The 12,892-nt window shown below is 40.0% G+C and overlaps 1 non-coding gene across 1 annotated transcript; it reads right to left on the bottom strand.

Moving 5' to 3' along the window:
• Positions 1–12,248: 12,248 nt before the first annotated feature.
• Positions 12,249–12,321, bottom strand: TRNAE-CUC (transfer RNA glutamic acid (anticodon CUC)). Its single transcript has one exon. It is a non-coding gene; the product is annotated as a tRNA-Glu (tRNA).
• Between the last annotated feature and the right edge of the window lie 571 nt (positions 12,322–12,892).

Here is a 12,892-nt window from a genome sequence, read left to right as displayed (position 1 = left end):
TGTTATGGCCATTTTCGTGTAGCCCATTTGGATGCACGATCGTGGGCCTCCAGAAACGCAAGGACCCGTTCATCCACACTTGGGCCTGCACCATTCCCCCTAAGGTAGGCAAAATTTGACCTCGAATCCATAGTGTCCTCATCGTCAGACGAATCCCCATGAAAAGGCAGCAAGTGTTTGACATTGAAAACATCTGAACAATGAATGTGGCTTGGCAACTTTAGACGATAAGCATTAGAGTTTATTTTCTGCACAATTTCCACTGGCCCAATTTTCTTGGCTGATAGTTTGTTGTACTCTCCTGCTGAAAAACGATCTTTAGTCAAAACGGCCCACACAAAATCACCTTCTTCAAAATCAGCTTGCCTACGCTTTTGGTCGGCAACTTGCTTGTATTTCAAGTTGGCCTTGGCTAAATTATCATGCACAACTTTATGAACCTCATGTAACCCCACCAAAAAATCTTGAACCCTTTTTGGTACAGAACCAGGGACAGGTAGTGACATCAAATCAAAGGGTCCTCGCGGCTTAGCAGAATAGACTACCTCAAACAGACTAAACCCTGTGCTTCGATTGACAGCATGATTATGAGCAGCCTGGCACAGTTTTTGATCCCAACTCTTAACATGATCACCCACAAGACACCTCAAAAGGTTTCCAAGTGACCGGTTAACAACTTCAGTCTGACCATCAGTTTGAGGGTGATAGGCACTACTGAAATTAAGTTGAGTGTTCACCATCTTCCACAGACTCCGCCAAAAATGGCTTAAGAAACGAGTGTCCCGATCAGAAACAATTAAGGATGGTAAACCATGTAAACGATAGATATCCCGAAAGAACAACTGAGCCACATTAACTGCATCGGTCGTCTTCTTGCATGGAATAAAATGCACCATTTTAGAAAATCGATCAACAATCACAAAGATCGAATCATTACCACGCTGAGTACGTGGTAACCCCAACACAAAATCCATGCTAATATCTACCCAAGGTTGTAAAGGAATAGGTAAAGGCATATAGAGTCCAGCATTGGTAGCTGTGCCGTTTGAAACCTAGCATATCCTACAACGTTTAACAAACCGGTCTACCTCCTTACGCATAGTAGGCCAAAAATAAGACGATTGCACCAATTGTAAAGTACGATCCCTCCCAACGTGCCCTTCACCATGTAGTTCCTTCATAATTTGAAGGAGGAGGCTGGAACTAGGAATACATAGCTGATTTTCTTTGAAAAGGAAACCATCATGCACAAGAAAATCTGACCTCTTTCTAGATTGCACATCCTGTAAAATAACAGAAAAATAGGGATCCATTTTGAGTTGCTCCATGAGAGTGTCTAGCCCTGGTACAACAACCCTCATAGAAACAAGCAGATTACTCCTCCTGCTCAAGGCATCGGCCACTCGATTGGAAATCCCAAACTTATGTTTCAACACAAAAGTAAATTTTTCAAGAAAGCTATCCACCGTGCATGCTTATGTGACACCTTATCTTGACTACGAATGTGCCTCAATGAATCATGATCTGTAAATAAAACAAACTCTTTATGAAACAAATAATGTCGCCAATGTTTCACAGCTTGGACCAGTGTATAGAATTCAACATCATAAGTGCTATAATGCAACTTTGGCCCTGACAACTTCTCACTAAAATAAGAAATAGGACGCCCCCTTTGACTTAGGACTGCCCCAATTCCGCCCTGTGATGCATCAGTGTGCAACTCAAAAACCAGAGAAAAATCTAGAAATACTAGAATTGGTGCGGTTGTAAACTCCTCTTTGATTAACTGAAAAGCTGACTCGGCCTCCTCAGTCCATATAAAAGTCTTTCCCTTCATACAATCAGTCACTGGTACCATGAGAGAACTGAAATTTCGAATAAAACGCCTATAGAATGAAGCAAGACCATGGAGACTGCGTACTTCAGTTATTGTAGTTGGGGTTGGCCAATGTTTTACAGCTGCTACTTTAGACTCATCCACCTGTATTCCATCACCAGAAACAACATAACCCAAAAATAGGAATTTAGGGGCCATGAACACACACTTCTTCTTGGCTGCATACAAACTATCCCTGCGGAGTAAGGACAAAACCTGTCGTACATGTCCCACATGTTTATCAAAACTAGAGCTGTAAATAAGAACATCATCGAAATATACGACCACAAATTTACCAATAAAGGGCCTAAACAACTGGTTCATGACATGCATAAAAGTACTAGGAACATTAGATAAACCAAAAGGCATCACCAACCATTCATACAACCCCTCACGAGTCTTGAAGGCAGTTTTCCACTCATCACCAGGCCTAAGACGAATTTGATGATACCTACTCTTTAAATCAAGCTTTGTGAGAATAGTAGCACCACTGAGTTGGTCAAGTAAATCATCAAGTCGGGGGATTGGAAATTTGTACCTCACAGTAATCTTGTTAATTGCACGACTATCGACACACATACGCCACGTTCCATCTTTCTTTGGAGTCAACAAGGCAGGAACAGCACAAGGACTCATGCTCTCTCGGACATACCCTTTAGAAATCAAGTCCTCGACCTGCCGACGCAATTCTTCATGCTCTTTTGGATTCATTCGGTAGTGGGGCTTGTTAGGTAGCTGGGCACCAGGTTCCAAATCAATGAGGTGTTGGATGTCACGCAAGGATGGCAATCCAACAAGTAAATTATTAGGGAAAACATCAGCAAATTCGTCATATAGTGGAACCATAGTTTCAGGAATTTCGACCTCCTCAGACACTTCTTTCACTATCAACAAAAAAAACATTTTCTGTCTCCTTCAATTCATTCTGAAACTGACTAATGGTTAAAAGATTACCCGAAGGTTTTGTGACTAAGGTTTTTGGCTTACTAGGAGTTAGAGTTATCTTCACGTCACCAAACAGAAAACTATAAGTATTTCTCCGCCCGTGATGTTCAATGCTGCGATCATACTCCTAAGGTCTCCCCAACAATAAATGACATGCATCCCTAGGAACCACATCACACACAACAACATCCTTATACGTGACCCCAATAGAAAAAGGGACAAGAGCTCTTTTGGATACTGTTACTTCACCTCCCTTCTTAAGCCACTGAAGTTTATAAGGTTTGGGATGATTCTCTGTCTTCAAGGCCAACTTTTGGACCGCCTCTTCAGATATCAAATTATCACAACTTCCCGAATCAATAACAAATGTACAAACTTTTCCCAAAATAGTACACATCGAATGAAAGATATTGTGCTTAAGCCAATCATCACCATCTACCTTTGGCGCATAGTAAGAGCGTCTGACCACCAAGTTTACCCCTACATCACCGGTCATGACCTCTTCTTCATACTCGGGTTCTTCATCATACACTGGGGTACCTTCGTTGTCTTCATGTTGGTCATCATCTGACTCAACAAACAGTTGCCTCTTACCTGCAGTTTTACAGTCAAACTGTCGATGACCTGTTTCCCCACAATTAAAACACATGACCCCATTACTGCTGCTAGCCCTCTTAAAAGATGGACCAGTATTGTTAACCCCAAATCTTTGTTGATTAGGTGCGACACGAGGTGCCCCACCAGTTGACCCAGAATTTCCTCCAGCAGAGGCAGGAGAGTAAAGGCCACCCACCCGACGGTTTTGTTTCTCACAAGCCAGTGCCCTTTGGTGCGCCTCTGGAATGGTTAATGGGTCAAATAGGTTTACAGAGTCCATAATCTGAGCCCTTAAACCCCCAATATATTGAGCAACAAGTTGTTCATCCGGTTCTTGAATATCATTTCGAGCAATCAGTTGGTAAACCTCGTTTGATAATCATCAACCGATTTGGTCCCCTGTTTCAGGTTCTGCAGGCGTTGGTACATCAACCTTTGAAAGTTGTGAGGCAAAAAGTTAGACCGCAAACACTTTTTCATCTTGGCCCATGTCATAATTCTCGCCTTCCCGAGCCTAGTTCGTGTTAATCTCAATTGTTGCCACCATGCAAATGCCCTACCACGCAACCTGGTAGCGATCAAGGCCACCCGCTTATCTTCAGGTACCTCCTTGAATTCAAATACCTCCTCGACGGTAGCCAGCCAATCAACAAACCCTTTAGGATTTAGGCTAGTCCCATCGAATTCTGGGATATCAACCCTTATCCCAGCATCCCAACACCTATTACCATCTCCACGTTCTCTCCTAGGTCGACCTTGTGGATCCTCAAAAGTCGAACCATCACTATAAAATGGGTTATCAAAATCATGCCCTTTAGGTTCCTGCCTCCTTTGATTCATCAAGACAGCCATTCGATTGGTCAATTGATCAATCACTTGATCCAATCGCTGATCCACTCATGCCATAAATCGCTCTTCCAACTCCCATTCATTCACCTCATCCAGCGGTCTCTGGTTTCTTCTCGGAGGCATTTTTTTTTCAGGTTCGGCTCTGATACCACCTGATGCAGCGCGAGATATAGACAACAAATTAGTCACGTTGATTCTGAGAATACCCGTGACAATCTATCCCAAACCTCCAAAATTCGTCACCCAAAAGGTAGAGAATTTGAAGTGGCTAAAACTTTTCTCCAAATTTATTAATGATCATCCACATTACATGATAGAGATATAAATAAAGTCTAGAAGTCAAAACGGGCCGAAAAAAAAGGCCACAGGCCAAACACAAACCCCAAAAAGAAAAGTGCATAAAATATGAAAAACACAAAATCGCATACGTTATGGTCATTTTCGTGTAGCCCATTTGGATGCACGATCGTGGGCCTTCAAAAACGCAAGGGCCCATTCATCCACACTTGGGCCTGCACACCCGGGATTCCGATCAGACCTATGTGTGTCCGTCCCTGACCTCACATGTTCAAATCCTGTACCCAACTCCTAACAATACTTTTTGTCAAAAAAAAAATATTGATTTTCGGGTTTCATGAGATCAAGGTTTGAAAGTGTTTGGTAATTTGGTGCTTCGAGTTTCGCATCTAGTGACCAGATTTATCTCATGGTGTCCCGATTTGGTTAAAGTTTTTTTTTTGGGTAAAGGAAAACATACCTCATTAAATTTTATAAATCTAAAAACTAATTTCGAACAAGGTAAAGGCGCTTATCACTTTTGAGACACGTTCGCAAGTAAGTATCAAGTCTTTCACAACTACTTCTATGGCCGTTAAACATTGTGAAATTAATTAATCACGGCCCATAGCCTAATACTATAAGCATAACACGCTTTATTTATATTAACAAAATAACAAAACATAAAGAACAACACCCTAATGCAAAACAATACGAGCATATTCAACGACCACAAGAAAAAAAATCTTTGAATCTTTCATCTTCCAAATCGATGATCCATATAAGCCTAGAGGTGGGCAAACCAGATTTTTTCAAGAACCAGAATAAGGTAGGAACTGGTTCCGGGTCTGGACAACAAAAGTCGAGAACTGGGTCAGGTAGGAACCGGTTTCGGGGATGATCTGGTTTTTGACGGATTTTGGCCGGATCTGGGTTGGACAGGTATAGGTAGAACCCATTCCGGTGGATCCGGTAAGGTTTCTCTAAAAAACTGAAACATGGTTCATACTTCATACCTGCAGGTTAGGTATACCGGGTCGGGAAGCAGGGTTTTTTTCCCACCTCTATATAAGCCCACTGCCCTCCATTAAGGCTGTAAGGTATGGAAGCCATTATGCCGGTGAAAATTTTGATGTGGCAGGTGGCGCTGGCGGTAAACACCACCCCGCTCAAATTGGCACCGATGGCGGTGAAGTTCTGGATCTGATTTTACCGCTCAAACTGCCGCTGGCTTCTTTGCAAAGTAGGAATGGAATAATAATTGTTTATTCCATATAACCCTGCATGGGACCAATTCCAAAAGGGATAACCTCGTACCTCGAAATTCCGGCGACATTTTTATCATCTCCGGCGAAATTCCGGCGACAAATATGACCTTCCAGATCTTCCCCGATGTATGAATAAGGGAACAAATACGAACTATATAGATGTAAGAGCTTCAAAAATGGGTGTATTGTTGAGGTCGCCGGTCGTTAGTCACGACGCCGGTGGAGATCGCCGACGCGACTGTTGTGATAGGGAAAGTGGCTGACCAGGAAAGAAAATGGGGTGTGGGAGTGGGAATGATATATAAATGCATATATTTCTTTTTTTTTTAAATCAAGTAATTTTTAAACCAAGTAATTTTTCTTGTTATTTCTTATTTCTAGTTGTATAAAATTAATTTTAGTTATATTAAATTATTGTAACATAAATATTATTATTTTATTTTAAAAGTAAGGGAAATGGTGAATTGGTAACCATTTCCATAGTATTGTGAAAAATAGTGAAGTGAAGTGTGGTATGATGTGGCGCTGACGTGACACTATAAAGTGGGAAGCAAAATGACATCCACACCTAATAGTCTAACAGCCACCGTGGCATAGGATCAAACTTGTCCAGCCATTTTGGTTTAGTAGGCCCATCAGAAATATTACAAGTTGCAACCATTCAACAACAACAAATCAGTTTTATTCTTCAATGGCTCAATATGCCCGTTAGTATTTAGTAGCCCAATATCATTTTTATCATCCGCCGATCTATAACATATATACATACTAGACGTGCAAAAAAAACCGGTTCCGTACCCGAACCGGTTGAACCGACCCGGAACCGGTTCCGATTCGTACCCGGTGTACCCCATACCCAGTTAGGGTATTATTATACCCGGAAAACCCTACCCGGATCCATATTTTTTCCTAAAAATTGGTTCCTGCCCGGAACCGGTTCCAACCCGATGCCGGTTCCTTCCCGAAATAACCGGTTCCACCGGGTTTTTTTTGAAAAAGAGCCGTTGTAACCGGTTCCAAAGGTAATATAGCCGTTGTAACCGGTTCCAATGGCAATATAACCGTTGGAACCGATTCCAACGGCTATATTACCGTGGGAACCTGTTTTTGAGCTTAAAAAACTATATAAAGGCTTGATCATTCACTTGTTTTACCACTACAACTCAAAACATCAAGAAAACTTATCGGTTTACACTTTACACCAATTTTTTTCAATTCCATTCCACCACCACTTGATAACTAGTTATTATGGCAAGCCAAAACAAGGGCAAAAGAAAGGCGGCGGCTACCGATTCCGTTTTTATTGATCCGGTTCGAGCCGAAGATGACCTCGGAGTTGCAAAGATCCTCCCTCATAACTGCAATGAAGAAGTATGGCGGAATTGGGATTTGGTTGAGTTGCTTAATGGAGACGTTAAGGCTCGTTGCAAATTTTGTGGCACTTATTTAAAGCATGATTCAAACTCTACTTTAAAAAAGCACATCGAGAAGAAATTTTGCAAGGCGTTGAAAGTAGTTCCCGCCACGGTACAAGCCGAATTGGGTAAAGATGGGGAAATATTTCGTTACAACGTGAAAGCGGTTCATGATAGGATGGCGAAGTTCGTGATTCAATAAGGTTTGCCGTTTAACCACTTCGACAACCCTTAATTGACGGCCTTGATTAGAGAGACTCTTCAACCGCGCTACACCCATGTAAGTCGTACCACTCTTCGACGTCATTGTCTAAAGTTGTGGGAATGTGCTAAAAAAGATTTAATTGATTTTTTTGACACTTTAAAAATGGGTGTCAACTTAACTAACGATGTTTGGTCGGCACCCCATGGGTTACCGGAATCGTACCTTTGTGTGACCGCGCATTGGATCGATCCGGTATCTTGGCAAATGATGAATCGCACTATCGCGTTTGAAAACTTTCCGTTTCCATATATCGCCGAAAAATTGTTTGAAATTTTGGATGAGGTAATAACCACTTTTAACTTGAGGAAAAAAAAATTTTAATGTCGTTTGATAACGCTTATAACAATACAAAAGCGATAGACAAGTTATATATAAAATATACACCACTTTGCTACGGAAAGTTTTTTCATACTCGATGTGTTGCCCACATTATCAACTTGGTTGTTCAAGATGATCTTGACAACAAAACCATGGAGGGCGGTTTGAGATTATTTAGGTTGATGTTACAAGATATTTTCAAAAGTGGAAAAACAAGACATCTTGAATACAAAAACTATTGCAAGTCGGTTGATAGAAATATTTGGGACCGAATTGGGACGTTCCAACCCGTTGGAACTCAACTTGTAATATGCTCGCTTGTGCTTTTTCCCAAAAACAAACTATACAAGAGTTTCATAGAACGCTAGTGGATCGTTGCGAAGCCGATATGTTTCCAAACGGTGCTTGGGATAATATTGGTTACTTCTTGGAGTATCTTGATGTTTTCAAAACCGCAACAACTAAATTGTCGTGGGTATACTATCCTACTAGTTGTTGGGTGTTGCAAGAATTATATAACGTCTCCTTGAATTTCAAAGAGTTTGAAAACAAAAATGATCTTTCGAGCATATTGTTGACCCAATGAAGAAGAAGTTCCTAAAATATTTTGAAGGAATACCACTCCTGTTTACTTGTGCCGCCGCTTTAATAAATGTTGTCGGGGTTGAGGCGTTGATCGAGGAAATATATGACAACATGGGTGCGCACGAGATCGATCCGATGGTGTCGACGGAAGCAAAGGATTCTTTCAAGAAATCCCTTCAGGAAATCTATGACCATTACTTCAAAATTTATGGTCCAAGCTCAAAGCCGACTTTTGTGAGGCAAGCAACATCAAGTAAGCCATGCAAAGACAAGCTTATAAACATGATAAATGCGGTTCGTGAGTCGGCGGAAAAGCGACAAAGGGGTAACACACCAACTAGTGAACTTGGCCGATATAGTGGAGCAAACTATGGAGAAGGTGCAGCGGTCGAGGATGTTCGCAACCTTGACATTTTGGCATGGTGGAAAGGAAAGCAAAACGAATTTCCTATTCCTTCTGCCATGTCTCGTGACTTGCTAAGCGTCCAAGCTTCAACGGTTGCTTCGGAATCGGTTTTTTCACTTAGTGGAAGGATATTATCGATGCGAAGAACCAAACTCACTCCCGAGTCCTTAGAGATGTGCATTTACCTAAAGGATCATTTGGACGCGGTGGATCGTATACAAGACAAGGCGAACTTTGAAGACGAAATACCACTTGAACGACCAATTCAAGAGATGGAAGAAGAATCTTCGGGTGAAGAAGACAAAGTCGTAGAACTCGACTAATTTTAATTTGTATTTTTTGTAATCATTTTTGTATTTGTTCTAATCATTTATGTATTATGTAACATGAATCAATTAATATATGTATTTTTAAAGTGTTATTTGTTTGTGTTAAATAAAAAACTTGTCTTAAACACTTAAACTAACTTTTAAACATATATATATAATTATAGAACATTACACAACGAACATTATTGCAAAACGATTAAGTACAAACATTATTAAACATAAAGCTAAAAATAACAAACATTTTTCGTTGTTTTCGTCCCGCCATCTATGACCATCAAGCTTTGTTACCAGCGGCGGGGGCTTGACTTGTAGAGCCGGACGACTCCCTGGCTTCTCCGTTTTTGGCATCCAAATGCTTTTTTTCCTTGCAATACTTATTGGTATGCTTTCGAATGGTGGAATTCGATGCCACCTTCAAAAACTTGCCGCAGTATTTGCATTGCGCCATCTCCTGTGTGTCGGTCATGACACATAGGTCATAGTGAACCCAAACCTCGGGACATTTCGGGGTATCGATAACCATAACAACTTCGTCGTTGGTTGCCATTGGTAATGGTTAGTGGTTTAACAAGTTGATTAACAAGTAATTGAAGTGTTTAACAAGTTAGGGGAGTTGGTTAAGAAGTTCTAAACCTATGACGTCTATATATAGGAAGTGGGGGTGGGTATAAACATTCAAAACCGGTTCCAACGGTCTAAAAACGGTAATATAGCCATTGGAACCGGTTTCCAACGGTCAAAAATGGTTTAAATAAGGAAAACCCGCTGCAACCGGTTTTCGGGTATAAACCGGACCCGGTTCCACTAGTTCCTGATATTTGCCTACCGGGTCGGGTCCGGTTCCTGACAGAAACCGGTTCCATTTTATACCCGATTCTTAAAAAACCGGTTCCTACCTGGTTTCGGGTTTTATAAAAACCCGGTTTATGCACGTCTAATACATACCGTTTAAAACTCCAAACGAAATTCAGAAACGCCCACTTGGCCCAAATATCATTATTGCCAGCATTTTTTTCCTGGGCCCAGTTCCAAATTAAAAGAAACCATCACACTCCCAAATCCCAATAGTCCTTAAATATGAAAATTACTAAATTACCTTCTAATTTAATAGGAAAAATCTAACAGAGTTAGTGTTAGGGCACCAAAACCATTGCAAGATGCAAACTCAAGGGACCAAAATACTTAAAAAAGCTCCAATTGGGACTAGAAGGATTAAACATGCCAAATCCCCCAATGACCAAAATAGTTATTTAGTCTGTTAAGTTTTAAGAATGTTTAAACCTGTTTTCTTTTTATTGGATTTCGTTAGAAATTTGTCATACGACGATAGATAAGCCCCTGGTGATATTCGTCTGTTTAAGTGTTTAACAATGTTAACAATTACCCGGTGCGATCATCATAACATGAAACACAATATAAAAACCTTCCCAAAGACCAACTTTGGAATAGCAAATGCCCATGGCCCCATATACAATTCTACCAATTCTTAATTTTTAATAACTAGTATTTTACCCGGCGCGGTGCCCCGGACATTTACGATCTCTTTCTATACCTGTCGCGTTGTAGTGGTGTACGTACTAATGTGGATTCGGTTGGTATGCATTAAGTTCGTTAAGACATCGACACTATATTAAAAAATATAATCGTTATGTTGACGCAAAAAATAGTAGCAGCGTTCGTATAGATAAATATTAGCATATTAAAAAGTAGGAAACAGTAAGGATACATAATTTCCCGCGCGCGTTGCGTGGCGAATTTGGTCGGTAAACCGGTCATTGCGGCGGCGAGTCAATACGAATTCAGTCAGTACTGACTGCATTCGTCATGGTACCGGAAATAAACGTAAAAATAAATTCGTCCAAACTAACATATTAAAAATCAAACCCAGAAAAAGTGGCGGCACTCATATAGTGTATTATAAAATATTTAAGATGAATTTTATTTGTCGGTAAAACCTGGACGTTGAATCTCGGACGTTGGTAAAACCAGAGTACTATCGGTCCCTGGCATTGCAACGGGATGTTGGTAAAACCTAAGCGTTGCGGTGATGAGTCGACACGAATTTGATCGATTTCAGTTACGTACGTTACCGTACCAAAATTAAAAAACATAAAAGATGGCGTGGTCCATTTATATTGTGCCACTTGGTCCAGTAAGAACTCTAAGCGACACCAAAGTTCTATTTTATTATATAGTAACTAGTTTTTTTTAACCCGGCACGTTGCGCCGGGGCAGCTGGTAAAACTCGAGCGTTGAAACCCAAGCGTTATGACGATGAATTGACACGAATTCGGTCAGTACCGGCTGTGTTCGTTACGATATAGACACAATTGGTAAAATTTGAGCATTAAAACCCAAAAATTAATTCGTCAAATTAATATATAAAAAAACATTAACATATAAGAAAACAAAATATTTAAGACGGCGCTTATTTGGTTGGCAAACCCTGGCGGTGGTAAAACTCAATCGTTGTCTGTCCCGAGCATTGAGCCGGTATCTTGACATGAATTCGGTTGGTTTTGATGACCTAAGTTTCGGTACCTAAACTAAAAAACGAAGAAAAAAAATAATAAAGATTGAGGTGGACCAACGACCAATGGGGGGAGGGGGGAGGTCGGTAAACCTGCGCATTGGTAAAACCCAAACGTTGTTGGTGATGTGCTTTAAATAAGGCCGCGAGTCTGTGAGAACTCAGTCGGTTTTTTGTTATGATACCGGAACTAAAACAAAAAAAAATTGACGCTTGATTTGTTTCCATTACGTTTATTATGGTAACTTAACCAAAAAAAATTTACCGACCAATACGGTGCCGCCAAGTGGGCCAATAGGCCCCTTACGACACCAAAGTTATTTATATATAGTTATAATAATTATAATTTCCAATAACTTCAACATATTTAAAATACTATTAGTATATCTTGAAAATTCCATTTTCCATGGTAATCATATCTCCTAGTTTATACAATGTTCTAATTCAACTTGACCTGGGATTACTAAACAATTAAGTAAATTTAAAAAATAGAAAGAAAAAAAAACACGCTTAGTAGCATTATTTATTGTCATCATGTCCCTGCCTTCTTACATAATAAAATATTATAAAGACAGCAAAAGAAAAACAATTCCGTTGCCGTGACTTGAACCCGGATCTCTTGGGTGAGAGCCGAGTATCCTAACCAACTAGACTACAACGGATGTTGCTTGCTATTATCTAATAGTTATTATATTTAGTTCTATTCATGTGTTTTTATATGCTCACGTCTGCTAAACTATTATCATTTAATTGTCTGTGTTTTTAAATTTTAACACATTTAACAAAAACTGTATATGGTCTTGGTGCTTCTGTAGAACAATTCCAGACGAGTATTTACGTAATTAATTCTAAACGTTTTCACAGATCAGATGATACACTTCTCGATACTCAAAACAAGCATGCCCGCTCAGCTAAACCATACTCGTAAGCATTTTATTATATTTTTTATTTGTTCTTAGATAATACAATAATCTGGCAATTAGTTAGCTATTAGCTTTTATTTTTCGAATTTTCTTTGGAATAAAATTGTATCAAAATATAAGCTAAGAGAAAAATATTTAGAAACCCTAAGGGACCAAGTAATCTTTAATAAATTAACGGGGATACCTGACTTGTAATTACCCGACATGTATTAAGCTTAATACGATACAAGAATACGAATACCATTCTATGATTCTCATGACACATGTATAAACTAGGATGATGATGCCATGTTGGTAATGGTGGTGATTA

Source organism: Bidens hawaiensis, unplaced genomic scaffold (assembly GCF_021521415.1).
Source record: "Bidens hawaiensis isolate Kalapana, Puna unplaced genomic scaffold, B.hawaiensis_p1.1 tig00013648_1, whole genome shotgun sequence".
Taxonomy (NCBI): domain Eukaryota; kingdom Viridiplantae; phylum Streptophyta; class Magnoliopsida; order Asterales; family Asteraceae; genus Bidens; species Bidens hawaiensis.
The sequence above is the reverse complement of the archived record's forward strand: the minus strand, read 5'-3'. Positions and strand labels throughout refer to the sequence as shown.